This window comes from Copadichromis virginalis, linkage group LG13 (assembly GCF_057382275.1).
Source record: "Copadichromis virginalis isolate Kocher_CV1m ecotype Utaka linkage group LG13, C_Virginalis_male_GT1.1, whole genome shotgun sequence".
In the NCBI taxonomy this organism is placed as follows: Eukaryota; Metazoa; Chordata; class Actinopteri; order Cichliformes; family Cichlidae; genus Copadichromis; species Copadichromis virginalis.
Window position 1 is genome coordinate 5,203,249 of NC_140630.1, and position 6,401 is coordinate 5,209,649.

At 39.0% G+C, this 6,401-nt stretch overlaps 1 long non-coding RNA gene across 1 annotated transcript; it reads right to left on the reverse strand.

Annotated features, from left to right (window-relative positions):
• Positions 1-1,519: 1,519 nt before the first annotated feature.
• Positions 1,520-5,002, reverse strand: LOC146695111 (uncharacterized). The gene is made up of 2 exons (XR_014923522.1): positions 2,154-5,002; positions 1,520-2,122 (listed from the first exon to the last, which is right to left on the reverse strand). It is a non-coding gene; the product is annotated as an uncharacterized LOC146695111 (long non-coding RNA).
• Between the last annotated feature and the right edge of the window lie 1,399 nt (positions 5,003-6,401).

Consider the following 6,401-nt stretch of genomic DNA (forward strand, 5'->3'; position numbering starts at 1 on the left):
GTTTTGCTTATTCTGCATGAGGTCTCTTCCTGTTCAAAGGGAGTTCTTCTTCCTCACTGTCAGCAAATCCTGCTCACACGCGATGGTTACCTTATAACAACAGGTACCCTGAAAGAAATTGTTGTTGTGAAATGGTGTTTTATGAATAAAATTAGATTCTTAAAGCTACCCAGCTGGCAATGTGTTGGCTTTTTTGACGTTGTTTACTGTTAATATATCACACTTATCACAGTTATTACTATGAGTAAGGTGGAAAGAAAACCGGTCCAACATGCTGTCTATCAATGTACTTTAATATAACACACTGTTCTGTCTGTACCTCTCATTCAGAGTTTCTGCTATTTTTCTTCTCACTCCTCGTATGGACTGCATTTGTATAGTTACTGTTCTAGTCCAAGAAACAACTTCAAACATTCTACACTATAAGCCACATTTATACTGAACGTACCACATTCATCCACTTCATTAGGGACATCTTTTCAAGTGCTTGCGAACACAAATGACATCACATTGCATGCATCTCAATGCATTTAGGCATGCAGGCATTGTCGCGAGAACCTGCTGAAGTTCAAACCAGAGAAAGGTTTGTCTTACTGTGAGAAGCGCTTTCTCTGCTGTTCATATCTCCTTTGTCTGTCTTTGTTGTACAACTACTTCAAGAACATGGCTTCAGAAACAGCTGCTGAGATCAAAATCTGGGCTCTGCATGCTATGTTGAGCTTCCTCAATGATCCCATCATGTGGACAAATATCACAAAGAACCAACAAACTCCCTTTTCAGCCTCGAGCTGTAGCCTTAGCTGTGTTTGAGCCCCACAGAGCCATAATAGCTAAGATCAAATTGAATATGGACAAGAAGTGACATTTTCCATCACTTCACTGTTGCGACGTCTAAAGCTCTGGATGGGCTGAGAGGAAGACTGAGGCAGGGCCACAGATAGGGGTCATGCTTTCATTAAAGAGGCTAATAGCATACAGAGACAAGGAGCTGATATTAGCCACAGGAAAACCTATTAGAAGTAAGCTGCAGACAGTCATGATGAGGAGCTGATTACAAAATCACCGAAAGTAAAATGACTTGGGAGATAAGTAGAGTGGAGTTCAGGAGCTTTAAAAAGAAAGTGAAGCAGACAGAGCAAAGGCCAGAGGACTGAGAGGAGGCCAGCTTGAGCAGAGGGATGTACGGCAGTGAGCCTATGTCAAAAGCACAAAACAAAATGAGACATGAAATTGTTCTGTTAAATTGGTTTTCTAGTGCAAGTGCAATCTTCAGACAATCTATTTTTTGGGAGGTGATTTTTTTCAATACTAAAACCAAGCCAAAGTGTTGCTCTGGACTTTTATTTCTAGAAAATGGGTTAACATATGAAATTAGTTTCAATGCAATACTGCTTTTATACTTCACTATATACACATTACTATACATTTGCCGATACTTCACATTTCACAAACCATTTTTTTAAACTGTTAAGGTTCACAATTGAGGAGGGAGAGTACAAACCACTCTTGGTCCAGAGGATCTTGGTCAAACAATGATTTTAATGAACACACGTGTGGGAAGACACTCTGTACGCAGACAGCCAGTAGTCCTCGACTTAATCAAAGCATGAACAGATATTTTATAGCATCAGGGTTTGTTTACTGACGCCCCTTCATGCGTCACCGGTACATTTTATACATAGATCAGATCAACACCAGAATGACTTTTCACCTAGAAAATCATCTTCTATTTTCATGGCTTGGTACTTTCCGTTCTCTCCTCTAAATAAATCTAACTAATGTGTGTGTATGTGTTGACCTCACATGCTCTTTGTGTCACCTCTTAACTGTCTGTGTCTCGTCCTCAAATGCTCCTCAAAATAACCTGCACTTAGACTCTGCTTTCGGTTTCAGTTCTGCAAAAGGCACACTCTGCAAACCTGCAACTTCCTGTCAGCCTGCAACTTAGTCTTTCTGAAAGACACACACTGTTTCAACATCTGAATGCAATATAAACTCCAGATTATATTATTAATGCAATGGTACTGATGACAATTATTTAACAATAGCAGTAAAATAATTTCCCTTCTCCACACTCCCTCTCTCGACCTCTGGAACACCAGAGGTCGCAATACATTGTGTCCTCGCTCAGACCCTCTCTGGTGGTCTCGGACCTCGAGATCTCCAGGATCCTCGCCCCTCCTGTGGTCGCCGAGATCTTCTGTAAAGGAAACAAAACACCTTTTCCTGCACCTCCCTAACTTATCCTATCTGGGACTCTTTAATCAAAAGCCTGATCCTAATTATCTTCTTAACTTATTCACTTTTATTTATGTATACTCTTCAACGTTACTCATCCCTTTAAACTCTTTAAGCCCTGCTTTTACGTCCGGTTGCTCGCTCTATTTTTCCCTTATCTGATCATCAACATCCTGTGCACAAATTGTCGCTGCTGCAAGTTCCTCTACTCTAAAAGATCCAAAAGAAAACAACCATTCTAATCAATTAAGTTTAAGCATATAAGCAATTACTCCTGTATACATTTCATCATAGCTAAATGCTGCCTTGAAACAACTCCTGTGTGTTAACTTCATTTTAAAACCTCACATTTCCTATGTTATAACCCGTTTTGGTATAGCCTTTTTATTTCATTTTGCTCCTTTAATGTAACAATACCTCCTAATTCTAGTTTATCAGACTTAACCAAAATATATGCTTTCCTTCCTCTTTGGTCCTTCTTTAAGTTCAGTTAAAAACTAAATGAATTTAAGGCCTTTTGCCTGGAATCAATACTGTCATGTGTGTTTCTTAACTCTGTGTCTGTAAGCGTGTGCAATCCTTCATGAACTCATATTATCCTCACAGTAGATTGGCTAATCATAGCGCTAGCCAAAGGCTCGTGACCGTCCAGAGACAAATTTGAGCCACAACTCCTTTAAAAGCACAAAATGCAATATGTATAAAAATCATTTCTATTTATAAGCTCCCCCTTTATCCTAAAAATACCTCCTATGTAATATCTGTATGTGTAAGCCTACATTATAACCACTACTTCTAGAAATCAAAAAGAACTCAAACCTGTTCTCCTCCTTCAACCCTCACTAATTTTCCCCAAAGGATTTATTCACAGCTTTGAGAAACCGACATTGTATCTTTTAAACAGGATTCAGTTCTGTCATGGTCCTGGGCCATGTTGGCCCAGTATTCTTGGTTCCTTTTATTTTCGCTCCTTATTTAGGCCAGGTTTTCTTAGGTGTCCTGTTGTGGTGTTCCCTAAGTGTTTTTTCCCTTTGTGACTCTTACCCCCTTGTGCCCCTCTGTCTATTTATGAGCGCTCGTCTCTCTTTGTGTTTATTCCATGTTTCCCCCAGCCTGTTATGTCTGTGTTCTCCCCGTGCTCTCTGGGTGTATTTAAGTTGTGTCTTCTGATATTGTAGTTCCTGGTTCGTCTGTATTGTTTCCCCTCGGTCTCCCTGCGTCTCTTGTGTATTTCCCCGGACCTCCCTGCATCCTCGTTTCTAGTTTGTGTTATTAGCTTACCCAATTTAGGTTTCCGGTTTCTTGTTTTTCCACCAGTTCTGTTTTGTGCCCACCGTTGTAAATAAATATTCACCTGCACCAGAGCTGCCGCCTTTTGGGTCCTTTTCTACAACTCCACACGGCTTGGCCCGCAAACCGTGACAAGTTCACTTTAATCCTTTAACCTTAACTTAAAAATAACAGTTTCAATTTTACCATATCCAAATGATCAAAAACCCAAAAGGTCCTGAAATGATCCTAAATTATTAAACAATTAGATTATTAAACCCTAAACCCCCCTTTATCTTGATACATTTCATGTGTCAAGATACTATACAAAACTTAAAAATGCTCAGTTTTCCCCACTCATGATCCAATCTATGTCATAAAAATAAACTTAAAACAGAACAGTTATCAGTCATGTGTTTCTTCAATTAATGGTAACTGAGTTACATCAAAAAATATTTCCCCTTTAGCATTTGGCATTCTCCCAACAATATACTATAATCCCATAATCTAACCCCAGTCAACAAAACAAAACAGAAATTTTCTCTGGTAAAAGCAAATTGTTTGTCCACATTTACTCATCCTCACATTCACTCACACATTTACTCCATATCTTTGCTGATAGTGGAGCTTCTCGCGTCAGATTCTCCACCCTCAGCAAAATGAGCTCAGTCATTTTATATTTTCCATAGGAAAATATTTCTTTATGCTTTTGGACTGGATTGACTCGCATAAAATCCTTTTTACAGGGACTTACGACCTGAATAGTCCCCAGGTAGCTTTCTCCTCAGCCAATAGAAATCTGGAAAGCCCCCTTATATTTGCTCTTCCCGAGAATTTTCAGCGCCGTTATTCACTGTTTCAGGCCTGCTTAGAACAGAAATGAAAAAATAGAGCTGATTGTCAGCTCATAAAAACAAAACAAAATCACCTGACAGGTTTTCTTTAAGTGCACTGTTACAAAATAATGGGCCCAATTTTTTAGACATGTCCATGTTTCCTAAAACTCCCTCTATTAAAAACAAAAACACCAACCCAAACCTAACTGACAAACTCAACCCATCACCACAACAACCTTAAACACACAAGTCTTGCCACCACATAATTTCACCTCCTCAATACACCGAAAGTCTCATTAAAACCACACAATTTGCACACAAAAATCACCCCCTTTAACATACTTAAATTCAGCATAAAACCCCCTTATGACAACGTATAATCACTAAACTATAAACTATTTCCTACCCAAATCTGTACTTCTCTTGTCTGCCATGCTTCCTCCTCTGAAAGTCACTTCCTCAGTCACACACACACACAGGAAGTTCCTTCGTCACCACTCACTCCAACTAATTTGCATACTGAGTCATCTCTCAAAAAGCTGTAACAACAGAAACATATGTTTAAACATCACCAACTCATTAAATTATTTTATTTCTTTCTACAGTGATCACTGGTTTTGATCACTCAGTACGAGAGAGCACTCCTAAGTCACTCTTTTAAAACTACTTTAATCACTTTTTGTTTTCATAACTCCCTTTGTCATATGGCTTCTTATATTCCTCAATTACAAACTCAAATGCATTTTATTAAACATTCACACCATTGTATCATTCATACAAAATAGCAAGCTGTTCTTTATTGCATATGTTTGTGTTCTTAGCCAGGTTTAATCAGTGTCTATGCATTAAACTCCATGAGCTTGTCTTGTCTTTATAAGGTTAATGCATTTTCTGTTTGTGTATGTGAATTTGCACATGTTGCTTTTGCAGTGTGTCAGACTCCTTCATAATTTTGCCTTTAAACAGTCAATTTTCTCCTCCCCAAATTTACTAACCCAAATTCTGATTTCCTACCTTAAATAGCAGCATTCCTTGTCCTCAGCCAGAAGGTAGGGCTCCACTTGCCACTTACCCCCTCTGCCTCAGCCCAGCGGCTTTACCCGTCAGGTCCCGTCTTCTTACTGAAGCCGAGTAATCGTGACTGTGCCTGCCTTAGGTTGTCCCAGGGTTTCGAGGTGGGATCTTACCCGTCATGGGCTATCCAGCCTTCCATACTCGCCTGATACGGGGCCCAAGTGGGCAGGGGAGGGAACACACTGGCTCTGGAAATTAAAGGAGTATAAGATGCTTCCTTCATTGCATCTTATATTAAACTATCTCAGTTCTGACTCCTTCCTAGAATAATTTCACATATGGCACTTTGTGTATGTGTGTTTTCTATTCATTAATGTAATTGTCAGTTATTTTCTCTCTTCATTTTACTTTTTATCTGTTTGTTTGTAACGTTCTACTTTAGTTCTACTAAATCTTGACGTAAAAACAATACTCCCTTATTTCACGCACACACTCTGCATTTTGCCTACGCACACACTTCTCTCTCAGACTTCCTCTGTTCACGCACCACCTTGCACTCACTCTACTATCAACTTTCATAGTGTTATTATTATTTAGTATTTTGTACACCTCACACAGAATCATTCAAATCGAGTACTCACAGCATTCACATCACAACCTTCAACTTTCACTTTCAATCCTGCAAGACGCAGAGATGGACATCTCCTTCACCTAACATAAAACTAAATTACCATATCAACATACAATTACTGAAATTCAAACTCAAATACACCGTCTGTTTTAATAAAGTCAAAGAGTAAACAGGTGTACCAAGTTTATGTACTTATGTGTTTTAAACTGAAAGAAAAAGAAACTCAAACTCTTATAACATCACTCATGCCTCTCTCAAATTAAAAACACTTTCAAACTTTAAAACCTCCTACTTTACATCACCAAAGAAATACCTCTCACACCTTTATTCATCATGTCAAAGCTTTCTCCAGTTTGCACAGCCTGCCACATGTTTAACAAAAAATCGCTGCCCGAGAAGGCTCCCACATATCA